Below are 18,393 nucleotides of genomic sequence, written 5' to 3'. Positions count from 1 at the left end.
ATTCAGACGTCAAGTCCACTTCCCAGAATCCTTTTCCACCCCATTCTTCACTGCTTTTTCCTCGATTCCTAATCTCACACTTTCTGTCCAACCAGTTCTGCACTGTGTATTTGTTTCCAGATGGATTATCACCATAGTGATGTCGGAGTGACAGCGAGCCGTAATCTTTTCAAAATGTGTCAGAATGCAGCAGGACAGCCAAATCAAACAGAATGCAAGCACAGAAGAAAAAGCCAGACTGAGTCAGACCAAGAGCATCTCGTCTCCAACAGTGGCCATTCGGGGGGGGGGGAAAGGGGGGGGAGTCACAAGAACCCTACTTGGCTACTAATTTTTATGAACTTTTTCTCCAGGAACTTGTCCAATTCTCTTTCCAGTCCCTCCGTGTTGATCAAGTCATCCATCAACAGATTCCACAGCTTAATTGTGAAAGCTGTTTTCCTGCGGAACCATGATTTGTTTTCAATCTTGTAGTCATTAATTTCACGGAGTGCCCTCTTGTTTTTATGTTTGAAAGGTTAAAATACAGCTCCTTATTTATTTATTTTTCTAGGCCGTCCTCCCTGGGGAGCTCAGAACGGTTTACATGAATTTATTGAGGTACTCAACCATTTTGCCCTGTCTGTCCTAGCGGGCTCACACTCTTATCTAATGGACCTGGGGCAACGGAGGGGATTTAAGTGAGTTGCTCAGGGTCACAAGGAGCAGCGTGGATTTGAACCCAGAACCTCAGGGTGCGGAGCCCGTAGCTTTAACCACTGTGTCACCCTAGAAATCATAATGTAGTAAAAGTGAGACAAGTGTAGGACAATGAAGCCATTGTGACGTCACTGATGAGGTTGGCTCTTATTGGTGGAATGAGGCATTATGATGTCACAATACCAGCTCTGGTTATCAAAGGCTGAAACTTTTCACACTATTTATTGATTCAATTTTCTATACTGTTCTCCCAGGGAAACATTAATTTATTCAGGTAGTCAAGCATTTCCCCTGTCTGTCCTGGTGGGCTCAAAATCTATCTAATGTACCTGGGGCAATGGGTGTGTGTGTGTGGGGGGGGGGGGAAATTAAGTGAATTGTCCAGGATCACAAGGAGCAGCGTGCGTTTGAACCCACAACCTTGGGGGGCTGAAGCTGTAGCTTTAACCTCTGCGCCACTCTAGAAATCATAATGTAGTAAAAATGAGCCAAGTATAGGACAGTGATGCCTTTGTGACATCACTGATGTCTTAGGCATTGGTGGAATGAGGCATTATGACATCACAATAGCAGCTCTAGTTAGTTATCAGGAGAGCTCAGCACAGTTTACATAAATGTATTCAGGTATTTTTCCCTGTCTGTCCCAGGAGGCTCACAATCTATCTAATGTACCTGGGGCAACGGAGGGGATTTAAGTGAGTTGCTCAGGGTCACAAGGAGCAGCATGGATTTGAACCCAGAACCTCGGGTGCGGAGCCCGTAGCTCTAACCATTGTGCCACACTCAATGATTGTATAAACTTCTATCATATCCCCTCTGTGTCATCTTTTCTCCAAGTAGAAAGCCCTCACCTGTCCAGCCTAAGGCTTTTTGCCACTTTTCCTTGAACCTTTTCTAAGTCCGCTATATCCTCCTTGAGATGTGATGACAGGAACCCTACACAGGACTCAAGATGCATCAACAAGAAACCTCTACAGAAGAATAATGATTTTGGGCACCTTTTACTAAGGTGCGCTAGCATTTTTAGCGCACGAAGCAGATTAGCGGGCGCTAACCCTGCGCTATATGGCTAGAACTCACGCCAGCTCAATGCTATTCCGCGCGTTAAAGCCCTAACGCAGCTTAGTAAAAGGAGTCTTTAGTTAGGCAAAGCAGGCCTTTTCCATTTTGTTATAGCAAAAGAAAATAATTCACTATAAAATAAAACTAGAATCCCTTATTGGATGTTCATATTTAACTCTTTACAATCACTAATATAAAGGGTTCATAGTCAAAAGTGCCCTCCAACAACCGAGCGCAGACAACTGAACGCAGGACTTAATCGCGCCGAAGAAAAACCGTATTTTAAAGGGGTCTGAAGGGGGGGGTGTTGGTGGGGGAACCCCCCCTCCCCCCCCCCACACACACACTTTACTTAATAGAGATCGCGCTGGCGTTGTGGGGGGTTGTAACACCCCTCATACTGGAAACTTAACTTTTTCCCTGTTTTTTAGGGAAAAAGTTAAGTTTTCAGTATAATGTGGGGGGTTACCCCCCCCCAACATGGCAGCGTGAGGCAGCGCGATCCCTATTAAGTAGAGTGGGGGTTCCCCCCCCCCACACCACCGTCAGAACCCTTTAAAATATGGGTTTTCTTCCGCACGATCAAGCCCTGCGCTCAGTTGTCTGCGCTGGGTTGTCGGCGCGCCTTTGTCCTCGCGCGCTTTTGACCCGTCACCAGTATAAAGCATGTTTCAAAATGTTTGTCTGAATGGTTAACGCTCAGAGTTAATCTGGGCATTTGTTCCGTTTTTAAAAGAAGCACATTTTAAAATTTGCCCCTCCCCTTTTCTAAAGCCACGTTAGGCTTTTTTTTTTTATCGCCGGACGCAGCAGTAAACGCACAGAGGCTCGTAGAATTCCTAGGAACGTCGGACCTAATACTGCCACAGCGGGCTATAACGCGGCTTCATAAAAGGGGGCTTTAGTTTATTTAGGGCTCCTTTTACAAAGGTGCTCTAGCCGCTACCGCCTTCTCTTGAGCAGGCGGTAGTTTTTCAGGTAGCGTGCGCTAATCCGGTGCGTGCGCTAAAAACGCTAGCGCACCTTTGTAAAAAGGAGCCCTTAGTTCCTGTACAGAAGGTTCTAAAAATTAGCAAGACCACAAGAAGAGAGTGCGGGAACGTGTGGTGCAGTGGTTAAAGCCACAGCCTCAGCACCCTGAGGTTGTGGGTTCAAATCCCTCGTTCCTTGTGACCCTGGGCAAATCCTAGGGCTAGATTCACTAAGCAAACTGATCGTGTACCGATCGCTTTGTGACCCCGATTTCCCTCCGACCCAATTCACTAACCTCTCCTGCGATCCAATTCCGATCTACGCATGCAAATGAGGGGCATGGCATGCAAAGTGGGCAGAGACCCGATTCACTAATGAAATTTTGCAAACCGACTGGGCTGGCCGATCAACTCAAGAAGCGACTGCTGGGGGACCAGCTCCATTGCCGCCCCGACAATATTTATCTCTGCTCCAAATCTCTCCTGCCTGCTGCCCTTCTCTCCCCCGAATCGCTCCTGCCCTTCCCCACACACCGAGCCCGTGGTTGGAAATCAAAGCGCTGCCGGCGTGAAATGCAACGTACAAATGGTCGCAATCTGAAAAACGCATCTTGCTACGTGCTATTCGGTAAAACTATGCACCCAAATCTCAGGGCGGTCAGCCCAAAAAAGGAGCATAGGCATGGGTGGTCAGACCAACACAAAAACCCATCAGATATCGTGAAGGAACACAAACCCCTGTTAACACAGTGCTCAAACAAACAATGCAGTGAACAAACCCATCAGTAATATTTCCAGGGAAGCAGAGTTAGGAACTAGTTAGGGGGGGGGGGGACGGATTTCAAGTCCCTGACTTTCTGGATCTCTGCTCCCTGGTATACAGGCAGTCATGGTTGTTAAAGAAAAAACAGAGGCTTGCAGTCTATGCGAAATATTTGCCGACACACCTCTTGTTGACATTATGTTTCTGATGGCACACTCTCCGGTGAGGCGGGCATGTGGGATCTCTTAGGGAGAAGAGGAGAAAGAGGATGCTATGGATGGGCCATTATGTTTCTACACCTGGTTTCAGCAGGCATACGTCTTGTCATCAGAATTTGGGCGTGGGAATTGGGCACCAAGCGCTGATTTTTCTCTGGTGCCCACTGGGAGTCAGTGTTGGAGGTGGAGTCTGTGAAAATATGCCGACTCCAGCTCCGATTCCTAACAGAGTTAAATTGTACGTCATACAATTATTATAATGCTTAAATTTCTTATTTCACAGATAATAATTTGATTAACTCAGAATATTTCAGAATATATTTTGATATCAAGTTCTTCAATGACTACAAAAATGTCATATATTTTATGATATTAAACGTAAACGGTGAAGATTAGTGAAAATCTGGCTATTTTGAAAGTTTTTTGGCCAGATTATTTCTTAATAACTGATGACCTTAAACTAGGGGTCCTTTTCCTAAGGCACATTAATCAATTTAGCGCTCGCTAAAGATTTGCATGTGCTAAATGCTAAGGCGCCCATTATATTCTATGGGGGCCTTAGCATGCGCTAATCTTTAGCCTGTACTAAATAGATTAGCGCACCTTAGGAAAAGGACCCTATAGTGTTACTTTGTCTTCTGTCTACAAATACGTTTTCTTTGGGTCTATTCTCTGGACTCAGATTATTTTTTATATCTTGTCACTATTGTTACATAGAAACATGATGGCAGATAAAGGCCAAATGGCCCATCCAGTCTGCCCATCCACAGTAACCATTATCTCTTTCTCTCCCCGAGAGATCCCACGTGCCTATCCCAGGCCCTTTTGAATTCAGACACAGTCTCTATCTGCACCACCTCTTCTGGGAGACTGTTCCACACATTTACAACCCTTTCTGTAAAAAAGTATTTCCTTAGATTACTCTGGAGCCTATCACCTCTTCATCCTATGCCCTCTCATTCCAGAGCTTCCTTTCACAAGAAAGAGACTCAACTCATGCACATTTACATTTCATAGGTATTTAAACGTCTCTATCCCGAGGGCACTCAGTTTATTTATTAGACGTCTGTGTGGAACACTGTCAAAGGCTTTGCTAAAATCTAAATACACCACATCTAGTGCACATCCTCTATCCAATTCCTGGTCACCCAGTCAAAGAAATTGATCAGATTTGTGTGACAAGACCTACTTCTAGTGAATCCAGGTTGTCTCTTGTTCTGTATTCCACAGGATTCTAGAAGCTTCACCATTCTCTGTTTTCAAAATGTTTCCATTAATCTGTTTACCACAGAAGTCAGACTTACCGGCCTGTAATTCCCTACTTCTTCCTTACTTCCACCTTGCAATATCAAATTTTAGGATTTTTATACTTATTTATGACATGGGGTTTTTGGGGGGGGGGGGATTTTATGTTCTCTGCCTAGAATTCTTTGGATTAAGCAATATATAAAGGCCTACATCAAATTAAATATTTAAAAAAATTATATTCTGCACAATCCCACAATTCTTGGTGCAAAAGTCCAGATTTTCCAGAGTTGAGCAAAACAAATCTTTCACTGTTATTAATTTGCTTTTGCATGGTGAACTCTAAATCCAGTAAAACACTCAGAATCCAGGTCTCTACCTGAACGGGAGAAATCTGACCTTCCCAACATGTGCGGAGAGGAAAATTCATAGACTTTGAACTCTGGTAAGACAATCAACTTGTTATGCATCTAGGCTGACGGATTAGGAATATTTTCAGCTACAGAACACTTCCCAGTCCTTACCTAACTCTCTCTGTATCCAGTTACCAATTTGGTATCGAATTGGGGAATTCCAAGAGCATCTGCACCGGTCTTCCACCTAACTGCACATCTGGAATCTAAGCACCATCAAGTCCTTACACGGTGAGCCTCTTCATTAGAAAGGAACCAAAAACCTGTCCCCTTCCAAACTTGCTCAGTTAACCCACTCCCAAATTCAGTCTTTTCAACTTCAAAAGCTCCTAATGTCTAATGAAAAAAGAAACCACATGCGCACACACTCAAAATGTACGTGGGACATTCCATAAATGGGGTGTCTAGAGGTAGATGTTCCCCCCTCCCACACCTGTTTACCATATCTTCAGGTCAGCAGCTGACCCAGAAGCCTCCCCTTGGACACAAAATGCAAATGCGTCAGAGGGAAGGCTTCTGGATCAGCCGCTGGCAGAATGTACAAACAACTTCCGACGCCCAGGTCCGAACCGTGGCTATGACAGAAGCCTACTTTCACTAGAAGCAATTCTATAAGGTACTGCCTACGTGCCATAACATCTAACCATAAAGGGACGTGCACACATAGGGACATTACAATCATGTTACACCATTACTTAAAATCGGCACATTGGTTACCTGTATCCTATCATATCACTTACAAAATTCTCTTACTTGTATTCAAAACCCGCGCTATGGATACCCCTTTATTTCTTAGTATCTGACTTCTTGTACTCCTCCGCGAACACTTAGATCTCTCAATCAGAATCAGTTAGTAGTTCCATCGTTCAGAGAAATATTTGTAGACCATTCGCGTAATTCCGTTTTTTCAGTTCATGGCCCCGAGCTATGGAATCTGCTTCCTAGCGATCTGAGACTCCAGATCTGAAGACTTTTCTATTCAGGGAGGCATTCTCCTAGGCAATTGAACTTTTACAATAGAAACATAGAACCATGATGGCAGATAAAGGCCAAATGGCCCATCCAGTCTGCCCATCCACAGCATCCACTGTCTCCTCCTCTCCCTATTGGCTAAGGCTCTTAACATTTGCATCTCCTCTTCCTATAGGCTAAGGCTCTTTACACCTGCATTGTGAGGTCATAGAGCTTTATGGTTATAGAAACCTGATGGCAAATAAAGGCCAAACGACCCATCCGCAGCATCCACTATCTCCTCCTCTCCCTATTGGCTAAGGCTCTTAACATTTGCATCTCCTCTTCCTATTGGCTAAGGCTCTTTCCACCTGCATTGTGAGGTCATAGAGCTTTATGGTTAGAGAAACAGAAACATGATTGCAAATAATGTTCTTCATCTAGTCTACCCATCTGCAATAACCATTATCTCTTTCTCTCTCCATAAGATCCCAAGTGCCTATCCCAGGCCCTTTTGAATTCAGACATAGTCTCCGTCTCCACCACCTCTTCTGGGAGACTATTCCACGCATCTGCCATCTCTGTAAATACTACTGTCATTGTTCCAGTCTCCTCTGCTTGCAACCTTGGAATGGCCTTCGATTCTGACCTCTCGTTTTCTACGTATATCCTAGAAGCTGCTAAGACCTGTCGCTTCTATCTCTTCAGTATCACCAAAATTCGCCCCTTCCTCTCTGAGCACACTACCCGGACCTTTGTCCAAGTTCTCGTAACCTCATGCTTAGATTACTGCGATCTACTCCTAACTGGTATCCCTCAGTGTCGCCTCTCCCCCTTGCAATCTGTGCAAAACTCTGGTGCGCGACTCATCTTCTACCAACCTCGCTACGCTCATGTCACCCCTCTCCTTAAGTCACAGTGAGTTTTGAGAAACCAGCCCTTAGGCCCTCTTTTACTAAGGTGTGCTAATCGATTAGCATGCACTAATCAAATTAGTGAACGATAAAAGCTAATGAGTCCATAGACTAACATGTATGCATCAGCGTTTAGCACACGCTAATCGGTTAGCGCTAATGGTAAAATCCAGTGAGTCGATGTAGTGGCCGTAGTGGGAGCGATTTTTATTTTGCAGGCGATTCTCAGCATAATAGCATGCAAATTATATGCACGCTATTTGTGACGTAAAGGGCCATGCGGTACATACGCAGTACAAATGACCTCCCTAATGGGTTTTGTGCAACGTTACGCTGAAAAATATCACAATTTTATTTCCACGTGCAGCGACCAGTGATTGGGTTCAGTTTTACGCATCTTCTCTTCCCTTTCAATACCTCCGAGTTTGTCCGATTGGCCCTCGATTCCCCTCTAATTATTTCTTTTTCAAACTGGTATAGTATTAGTGGTATATTAAATGAAGCAGGATTTGAACTGGTACGACTGTTCTTCACGAAGACATTCAGGTCCGTAGTAGAGTTGCGCGGGGACAGAAATCCCACCCATCCCCGCCCGTCCCCACCAGGATCCTCTCCGTCCCCACCCATCCCCGCAAGTAATTACCTCCATCCCCTCCCGTCCCCATAAAAAGCAGCAATTCCTTCTGAATCATCAATTCCACAGTTTCTTTTGTGTTTGCGCTGTTGTTTTCCTTGTGGAATCTCTTTGGTGGAACCCTTTTTTTGTTTTCTGTTCAGGTAATTAACTTATAAACCCCCTCTTTCACTAAGGCTGACGTGTCCATTATATTATATGGACGAACCCTGCTTCCAAAGCCTTCTATCCCCGTGGGAGTCCCGTGGGCCAGAGGGGGGTCCCCATGAGAGTCCCATGGGTGGGGGGGATTCCTGCGGGACCCATGGGGTTCCCGCGATCCCCGTTCCCGTGCAGACCTCTAGTCCATAGCTCTTTCCAAGTCACATGAGCAGATTGAGGTCCAGAAATGTTTAGCAGGCAGCTCGGTTCAACTTGGTCACCAAAGCACCATCTCGGTCTCAGAGATTTGCTTCCCCGCATTGTACATTTATCACCCAGCAGATGTGCTGAATTTCATAGCGAGCTAAATAAATGGCACGCTTTTACAATTGCACTTACCTAAATTCTATCATGCTCTTCCCTGCATTCATTAATTAAAAGATTCTAGAGATACACCAGTCCCTGTATGACTAATAATGGCTGGAATAACCCTTCTCAGAGCAATGACTTCATTTGAATCTTAATTAGCTTTCTGAAAAGAGCCCCAAACTCACGGCTGGAAATGAAGTCTGCTTCTCTTCACATTCCAACAAACTAAGCTCCCATTTGCCCAGATTTTCCACATCAGTAAAGGCCTCGTTACTAATTAACACATTCCCAGTTAATTAGAGCAAAGGAGGAGGAAGTGAAAAAAAAATTATCACACTTCTAGATGAATTTCCCAGTGCTTTCCAACAAGACCCTATCAAAAATATCCCTCCCCCTTCCAATCTCAACACTCACTCAATCGGAGTCAATTTCAGCCGGGGATGGCCATGGGCCCTAAAATCTGACCACCCCCTCCCCCCCCCCCCCCAGTTGATCCACTGGGTGAAAGCTCTCTTGCTTCTGAATCACTGTACAAGCTGTTTTCTGTTACGCGTTCAAGACACTGAAAAGCACAAACACCCACCCTTGCGACGGTGAAAAATGAAGAAAAACCAAGCAAAAACACTAAGGGACAGTTCTATAAAGAGATACCTGGACATAGGGTTACCAGAGGTCCGGATTTCCCCGGACATGGTCTCTTTTTAATGACATGTCCAGGGGTCCGTCCGGGTTTTAAAAAGCTTTCCAACAAAATTGCATCGGGAGGGGGATGCGGTGACACGTGCGCGATCTCGCCGCGTCACATCCACTCACAAGCGGATGGCCGGCTGGGGGTAGAATTGGAGGGTCCTGGGAGCGTGGCCAAGGGTCCGGATTTTCCTTCGGGAAAATTTGGTAACCCTATCAAAGCCGCATCTGGAGGGCCTCTGTGCATGCACGGATGCAATGTGATGGCATCACACGCGTGCGATGTCATAGTAACATAGTAGATGACGGCAGATAAAGACCCGAATGGTCCATCCAGTCTGCCCAACCTGATTCAATTTAAAAATTTTTTTTTTTTTTTTTTTTTTTTCTTTCTTAGCTATTTCTGGGCGAGAATCCAAAGCTTTACCCGGTACTGTGCTTGGGTTCCAACTGCTGAAATCTCTGTTAAGACTTACTCCAGCCCATCTACACCCTCCCAGCCATTGAAGCCCTCCCCTGCCCATCCTCCTCCAAACGGCCATACACAGACACAGACCGTACAAGTCTGCCCAGTAACTGGCCTAGTTCAATCTTTAATATTATTTTCTGATTCTAAATCTTCTGTGTTCATCCCACGCTTCTTTGAACTCAGTCACAGTTTTACTCTCCACCACCTCTCCCGGGAGCGCATTCCAGGCATCCACCACCCTCTCCGTAAAGTAGAATTTCCTAACATTGCCCCTGAATCTACCACCCCTCAACCTCAAATTATGTCCTCTGGTTTTACCATTTTCCTTTCTCTGGAAAAGATTTTGTTCTACGTTAATACCCTTTAAGTATTTGAACGTCTGAATCATATCTCCCCTGTCTCTCCTTTCCTCTAGGGTATACATATTCAGGGCTTCCTCACAGCCACGCATGTCACAGCCACGCATGTGCATGTGCAGAGACCCTCCAGACGTGGCCCTGAAGAAATGAGGTTTGTGTGGGGCAGGGTTTGGGGAGCGGAATGGCTGTGGGCAGAATAGGGCAGTGCTGGGGGGTGGAATGAGGAAGAGCAGGGAGTGGAACAGGATGGGGTCACAAGTCCTCCTTTTCTGAAAAATCGGGTAACCCTACCTAGCGGAAAATGCCAAAAATTGACATTTAAAGCACAAAAAATGGCAATGCTTATCAATATCTCATTCAGAAGCTAAACGGACTTGCCCCTAAATACATAATTGACCTTTTCTCCTTCTCTGCCAACAGACAGAAGAGAAGCTCTCATTCCTACTTCGTTTCCCCCCCCCCCCAGTTAGAGGTTGTAAACTGAAAAAACACCATGAACACCTTCTTTCACATCAAGCAGCATTGTGGGGTAAAGACCTAGATCAACTGCTTTCGCCCACAACTTATGAGGAATTCAGAAAACGTCTAAAAACTCAACTGTTCCTAAAGTATCGAGACAACTGACCCACTCATCTTCTTTCTCCTCCATAGTGATTCCTCTGTCCTATTAATCTCTTTCTCCTCAACAACGCATTTCCGGTCCTATTAACTCTCCTCTTCCCCCCTTTTAAATTCAATCAATTTGTACCTCGCTTAATCTATTGTAAACTAAACTAAACTAAACCTTAGGTTTGTATACCGCGCCAGCTCAGCAAGCGTAGAGCTCGGCACAGTTTACAGAGTTAGGATAGAAAGGAACTCCAATGAAGGGTTATAGGAAAGGAACTAAGAAGATAGAGAGGGACAAGGGTACCAGAGAGCACATAGAACTTAACAGTATTGCGGTATATAAACTGTTATTATTATTATCAAAATTAGTCATCACTAACTCCAAGCTCCAGATATAATTATCGCTATTAGTATCAGATATCTCGCTATGAGGAGACCTCAGCCCCAACACTCCACCGCTATACACTATTCAAAAGCGGGAAGAATCACATGGTGCCTTTGAACATTGGTCTCAACATATGTCTGTATTACTTTGTTTGTTAAATAGTTTTAAATAGTATAAATAATATGAAAAAGATATATTTATGCATTTAAATATTAGTATAAAGCACTTATCTCAGCCTTAGAACGGGAGTTGTGTCCCAACATGTTTCGCACATATCGCGCTTTCATATAATATAGATCTCCCTTTCATATAATATAGGGAGTCGGATGACAGACACAGTCCCGGGAGCCCCTTGACAAAGCGCAATATGTGCCCCCAGGGGGGGTCAGGGACCGACCTCTCCTACGAGCATATATTCCAATTGAACTACCTTTCACAGCATGGCATTACCTTTAGTGTCACTGAGTTAAGTCTGGCACACTGCTCCGAGACAGGAGGGAACACACTTCACACTTTGGGTAGCAGAAGGTGTGGCACCTCTTAGGGCTGCCAGTGTTTCCCCCGTCTCCAGCAGTCACTGGTGCTGTTGGAAAGGTCAGCATAGGTGGGTCCATATAATGCAGCTCTTGTCAGAGGCTGAAAGCTCTTTTTTGTCCTTTTTTCCACGGGATGTTGAAATAACGTACACCAAAAACGTTTCCTCCTCCCTCTTCTTCCCTCCCTATAAAAACTGGAAACACCCTCAACACAAAACATTTAATCCAAGTATGAACAGTCAAGGTCTGGCAGAAGAAAAATATATGTGTGTGCACGCACAAGACACATCCTAGTGATTATTTTTTGAAGTCTCTGGTACCCAAGGAGACCATGGAGGAGAAACATAGAAACATGATGGCAGATAAAGGCCAAATGGCTCATCCGCAGCATCCACTATCTCCTCCTCTTCCTATAGGCTAAAGCCTTTACACCTGCATTGTGAGGTCATAGAGCTTTATGATTATAGAAACATAGAAACATTATGGTAAATAAAGGCCAAATGGCCCATCCACAGCATCCACTATCTCCTCCTCTCCCTATTGGCTAAGGCTCTTAACATTTGCATCTCCTCTTCCTATAGGCTAAGGCTCTTTACATCTGCATTGTGATGTCATAGAACTTTCAGATTATAGAAGCATATAAACATGATGGCAGATAAAGGCCAAATGGCCCATCCAGTCTGCCCATCTCCAGCATCCACTATCTCCTCCTCTCCCTATTGGCTAAGGCTCTGAACATTTGCATCTCCTCTTCCTATAGGCTAAGGCTCTTTACACCTGCATTGTGATGTCATAGAGCTTTGTGGTTAGAAACATTGTAATATGATGGCAGATAAAGAGCAAATGGCCCATCCAGTCTGCCCATCCACAGTAACCATTATCTCTTCCTCTCTTTGAGATCCCATGTGCCTATCCCACGCTTTCTTGAATTCAGACATAGTCTCTGTCTCCACCACCTCTTCCGGGAGACTTCCATGCATCTACCACCCTTTCTATAAAAAACGTATTTCCTTAGATTTCTGGAACTGGTCAACTCAAGCAGTTTAAAACAGAAAAGAAATGAGCATTTTCCTACTCTTACATCAGATTAATATCATCCTACCACTCTTCTGCTTTTTCACCAGAATAAAATCTATGGATGGGGGGGAGAGTTGTGCTGTTCACATTTCTTTGTATTTCAGTTTCTCACTTACATTTCTGTTTAAATGCAAAGTTTTCAATAACATATTTCATCTTGAAAAAGAAAACTTGCAGGCAGCACCGTCTTCTAAACTTACACAATATAAAAATACAGGCAATTTAGAATTAAAGCACAAACCAATGGAACAAGAGAACATCAAGACCTGTTATGGATGGCATGTTAAAAGGACTGTCTTTAGACTTTTGACTTATTAAATGTTCGTTGTACATACAAAGATGCTTCTTTGGCCAGTAGTGCAAAAAACTTGCGTGATCCCTTTACTACCCATTCAGAGGGAAGGAGAGAGGCCAGATAGCGTAGCTCAGGGATCTCAAAGTCCCTCCTTGAGGGCCGCAATCCAGTCGGGTTTTCAGGATTTCCCCAATGAATATGCATTGAAAGCAGTGCATGCAAATAGATCTCATGCATATTCATTGGGGAAATCCTGAAAACCCGACTGGATTGCGGCCCTCAAGGAGGGACTTTGAGACCTCTGTCGAAGCTGGTTTTAAGAAAGGTTTGGATAAATTCCTGGAGGAAAAGTCCATAGTCTTGTTATTAAGTCATGGGGGAAGCCTCTGCTTGCCCTGGATCAGTAGCATGGAATGTTGCTACTCTTTGGAAATCTAGAATCTTGTTACTCTCTGGGATTCCGGAATCCTGCTATTCTTTGAGATTCTGTATGGAATGTTGCCACTCTTTGGGATTCTAGAATCTTGTTACTCTCTGGGATTCCGGAATCTTGCTATTCTTTGAGATTCTGTATGGAATGTTGATACTCTTTGTGGTTCTAGAATCTTGTTACTGTCTGGGATTCCTATTCTTTGAGGTTCTGCTTGGAATGTTGATACTCTCTGGGGTTCTAGAATCTTGTTACTCTGTGGGATTCCGGAATCTTGCTATTCTTTCAGATTCTATGTGGAATGCTGTTACTCTTTGGGATTCTAGAATCTTGTTACTCTCTGGGATTCCGGAATCTTGCTATTCTTTGAGATTCTGGATGGAATGTTGCTACTCCTTGGGTTTTGGTCAGGTACTAGTGACCAGGATTGGCCACCATGAGAACAGGCTACTGGGCTTGATGGACCATTGGTCTGACCCAGTAAGGCTAGTCTTATGTTCTTATGATGATTTGAGCACGCGAGGCGACTCTCTCTAAGGATCAGTTTTCATTTTCTAGTTGTCCTCAGAAACTGGGCAACCTAGCCATGCACCTTTGTAGCGTGTCTAAATCCAGACCTGATGGACTTTTTTGAAACAAAGATTACGTCCCTTAAGAACATAAGAAGTGCCATCTCTGGAACAGACCTAGGTCCATCAAGTCCGGCGATCCGCACACGCGGAGGCTCCACCAGGTGTACTCTGGCATAGTATTAATCCCCATATCACTCCAAGCTTCTCGTAAGAGATGTGCATCTAGCTTACCCTTAAACCCTTCATAATTCATTGCCTGATGCTGGCAAAGACCCGGCAAGGAGGACCTTGGGAGGGTTTTTTTTAGGAAGTTGCGTCCCAATTAGCAGTTTAGGCAGCAGTTGGCCACCTATAACTGGGATGCCGTTTATAGAATCCGGGCCTTGTTGCTCAAACTTGCTCATTGCACTAAGAATTCCTTTAGATCCTGTTATTCAAGAATTATAACAACTCACAAATTAGCATTTCCTTCTCTGAAAGGTATTAAAAGCACTGGGAAGCTTAGTAAATCTTTTACTTTTAAACTGGTGAGAATTTGGAATGGACTTCCAGATTCTCTAAGACTGGTAGATCAATTATTTCAATTTCGAAAAAGTTTAAAAACCTGGTTGTTTTCACAATAGTTAATTTGATTTTAGCTGTCGAATAGTAATTTTAAGCAATTCAACATACTTTTTTTTCTAACTTTTTCCATCCATCTAATCTAACCAATTTCTGTTTTTATCCCACAGTTTTTACTTGTTATGTTTCATTTTTTAACGAACTGTAAACCGAGTCGAACTCCTTAGCGAGTAGATTCGGTCTATAAAATGAAGATTAGATTCGATTAGATTTAAACCCCCATCTTCTCATTAGCCTTCAATTTTATCTCTCTAAGCAAAGTTTGTATTAGTTCAAAAAAACCCATAAATATTATTAATAATAATAATATAACAGTTTATATACCGCAGGACCGTGAAGTTCTATGCGGTTTACAATAATTAGAAGATGTTAGTTTGAATGGATTTAGCAATGTTCTACCGGTTAACATTGATAGAAAGATGCTACAAGTTGAGTGGAATTAGCAAAGTTAGAAACTAGTGATTAACAACTCTAGGGATCAGTTATTGTGGGATGAGGTTAGTTGCCTAAGTACTTTAGGAACAGATATGTTTTTAGGCGTTCCCTAAATTCCCCTTAAGTAGTAGACGTAACCAATTGTTCTAGATCAGGGGTGTCAAAGTCCCTCCTTGAGGGCCGCAACCCAGTCGGGTTTTCAGGATTTCCCCAATGAATATGCATGAGATCTATGTGCATGCACTGCTTTCAGTGCATATTCATTGGGGAAATCCTGAAAACCCGACTGGATTGCGGCCTTCGAGGAGGAACTTTGAGATCCCTGCATTAAAGCATCTTAATAGATAGCAGACAGATGTGATAAACTAATGGCACTGCAGGGGTGTCAAAGTCCCTCCTTGAGGGCCGCAATCCGGTCGGGTTTCCAGGATTTCCCCAATGAATATGCATGAGATCTATGTGCATGCACTGCTTTCAGTGCATATTCATTGGGGAAATCCTGAAAACCCGACTGGATTCTGGCCCTTGAGGACCGGAGTTGCCCATCTCTGACATACACACTCTAATCCAGGGGTCTCACAGTCCCTCTTTGAGGGCTGCAATCCAGTCGGGTTTTCAGGATTTCCCCAATGAATATGCATGAGATCTATGTGCATGCACTGCTTTCAATGCATATTCATTGGGGAAATCCTGAAAACCCGACTGGATTGAGGCCCTCAAGGAGGGACTTTGAGATCTCTGTGCTAGATCTTTACCCCATAATGCTGCCTGGTGTGAGAGGAGATGTTGATGAAGTCTTTTGAATTTACATCCTCTAACCCAGTGGTTCCCAACCCTGTCCTGGAGGAACACCAGGCCAATCGGGTTTTCAGGCTAGCCAGTGGTTCCCAACCCTGTCCTGGAGGAACACCAGGCCAATCGGGTTTTCAGGCTAGCCCTAATGAATATGCATGAAGCAAATTTGCATGCCTATCACTTCCATCATATGCAAATCTCTCTCATGCATATTCATTAGGGCTAGCCTGAAAACCCGATTGGCCTGGTGTTCCTCCAGGACAGGGTTGGGAATCACTGCTCTAACCGGTGGGGAAGCAAAATTCAAGTGTGAGCTTCTCTTATGTCTGTTGGCTGAGAAAGAGAAAAGGTCAGTTATGGATTTAGGGGCTAGACCGAATAGTACCTTGTAAGAGAAATAACCAAACTTGAACTTCACCCCTGCCTCTATCGGCAGCCAGTGCAGAAGTCGGTAGGAAGGTGTAACATGGTCGAACTTCTTCAACCCGAGGATCAGTCTGATCGCTGGATTTTGCACTAATTGTAGTCGCCGTGTATTCTTCGGGGAAATTGCTAAGTAGGCGATGTTAGAGTAATCAAGTTGGCTCAGTATGAGGGATTGTACCAGAATTCTCTATAAAGCAAAGTTTTAACTAGTTTTAACTTTAAACTCATCTTTATTGCACGCACCTTTTTTGCGCACGCTAACCCCCCGCTCTAGCCAAAAAACTGCCGCCCGCTCAAGAGGATGCGGTAGCGGCCAGCGCGGCTGGCAGATTAGCGTGCGGTATTACGCGCGTTAAAACCGCTAACGCAGCTTTGTAAAAGGAGCCCAAAGTCTTTGTCCGTAGGCCAGGGGGTACACGAATGGAGCCGTTGCCATTTTGTGTCCCCCAAAAAGTGGGGGCAGTTAACGGCATACTGTAAGTGGATGAGAGTTTGTTTGTGAATTTTGGGAGGGATGTGGATATCGAGAAGCTCGACATGTACTCCCTGGCCGATGGACAAAGAATTTAAGATGAATTTAAAGTTAAAACTAGTTAAAACTTTGCTTCATAGAGCTGTTAATATTTATGGTTCTTTTTGAGCTAATAAAAACTTTGCTTATAGAAATAAAATTGAAGGCTAATGAGCAGGTGGGTGCAATGAGAAAGTCTGAGCACTAAGACAACAGAAAGAATGAAATCGGTATTTAAACCACTGCTGAAACTTTATTATATGCCCTGTGGTAAAGCAGTTATAGGACACCCACCTCTTGGCATCTGGGCATGAGAAGGGCGGTATTGAATAACTCTGCATGCCAATTTTTGGAATGCCCTTAACACACCCCTGATCACATCCACTTTTAAGTTACGTGCTAGGGGATTTAGGCACGCATGCAAATATTTAATCATGCCAATTAACTAATTGTTAGCTAACGGCTTGTCAGCTAACTTCCATGTGCATCTCTGATCCGTGTGCAGATTTTAGTGCCCAAATTGAGTGCTGTTAGGCGAGCCTTTAAGCCAGTAGGCTATGCCGACTTTGGGGCACCTAAGAGTCGTTACAGAACAGATAGCCCATAAGTCGGTTTCTGAGTCATTGGAGGGTGCAGGCATTCGAGTGCTGATGTCCCTGCTTCGGTGACAAAATTGGCAACTTCCCCGGAGAAATTGCTGGGCCACCCACTTGGATCTATTTGCTTCCTGGTTGCTACTTGTAATATTTATTTGGCTTTAGTTCACACCTTTCTTCAGCAGTATTTCAAGGTAAGCTACATCCAGGTATTTCCGTGTCGGGCTCACAGTCTAATTTTGCAGCCAAGGGTTAAATGACTTGCCCAAGGTCATAAGAAGCAGCTGTGGGATTTGAACCCGACACCCCTGGATGTCAAGCCCGGTGTTCTACAGAATGCATTTGATTAAGAGTCAAAATGCTAATACAGAACCAGTCGGCTCCGTGGCCCAAATCCTGCAACAAGAACAGCAGGTCTGTGCAAACTCTTCCAACCAGCATTTTATTTTCATTGGCGGCCCTTGTGACTCAAGTTGACAATCCTCATTCCATTCTGGGGAGGGACAGCTGACCGGCTGGAGTGGAAACTTACAGCGTTCAGGCTTCTGTCTGGGTGCTGGAGAGAATCCCTGCAGCTGAACTGAGAGGACAAGGGGAACATGGCTTCCTCAGCAGATAAGCCTACAGCAGCCTGCTCAAACTTGCCAGCATTGAAATCAATAGAAGCGACGAGGCTTCTACTGTACAGTTTCAGTACCGATACAAACATTCATACCAGCTGCTAACGGCCACACACAGTCAACGTATTTGTAAGCTGTCCCATCCCTTTGAAAATATTAGTAGAGATGTAACAGGGTCCAGACGTTCTTAAAATGGCAATATCCCCAAGATCCTACCACTCATAGGGCACATCGCAGAAAGGGGAACGATGCCGAACCCTTTTAGTGAAAGATTTAGTTTCTTGACACACATCAGACACATCCCCAGATGTATCGCTTATAGTACTTAAGAACATAAGACTAGCCTTACTGGGACAGACCAATGGTTCATCAAGCCTAGTAGCCTGTTCTCACGGTGGCCAATCCAGGTCACTAGTACCTGGCCAAAACCCAAGGAGTAGCAACATTCCATCCAGAATCTCAAAGAATAGCAAGATTCCGGAATCCCAGAGAGTCACAAGATTCTAGAATCCCAAAGAGTAGCAACATTCCATCCAGAATCTCAAAGAATAGCAAGATTCCGGAATCCCAGAGAGTCACAAGATTCTAGA

The 18,393-nt window shown here is 44.3% G+C and overlaps 1 long non-coding RNA gene across 1 annotated transcript in view; it reads right to left on the bottom strand.

Moving 5' to 3' along the window:
- The window catches only part of LOC117367351, a 59,680-nt gene extending 51,162 nt beyond the window's left edge, over nt 1-8,518 (bottom strand). The window contains exon 1 of the long non-coding RNA XR_004540752.1: nt 8,411-8,518. This is a non-coding gene — a long non-coding RNA (uncharacterized LOC117367351). The remainder of the gene's footprint in view (nt 1-8,410) is intronic.
- Nucleotides 8,519-18,393: the final 9,875 nt, after the last annotated feature.

Source organism: Geotrypetes seraphini, chromosome 10 (assembly GCF_902459505.1).
Source record: "Geotrypetes seraphini chromosome 10, aGeoSer1.1, whole genome shotgun sequence".
Lineage (NCBI taxonomy): Eukaryota > Metazoa > Chordata > Amphibia > Gymnophiona > Dermophiidae > Geotrypetes > Geotrypetes seraphini.
This window is presented reverse-complemented; position numbering and strand designations above follow the sequence as displayed.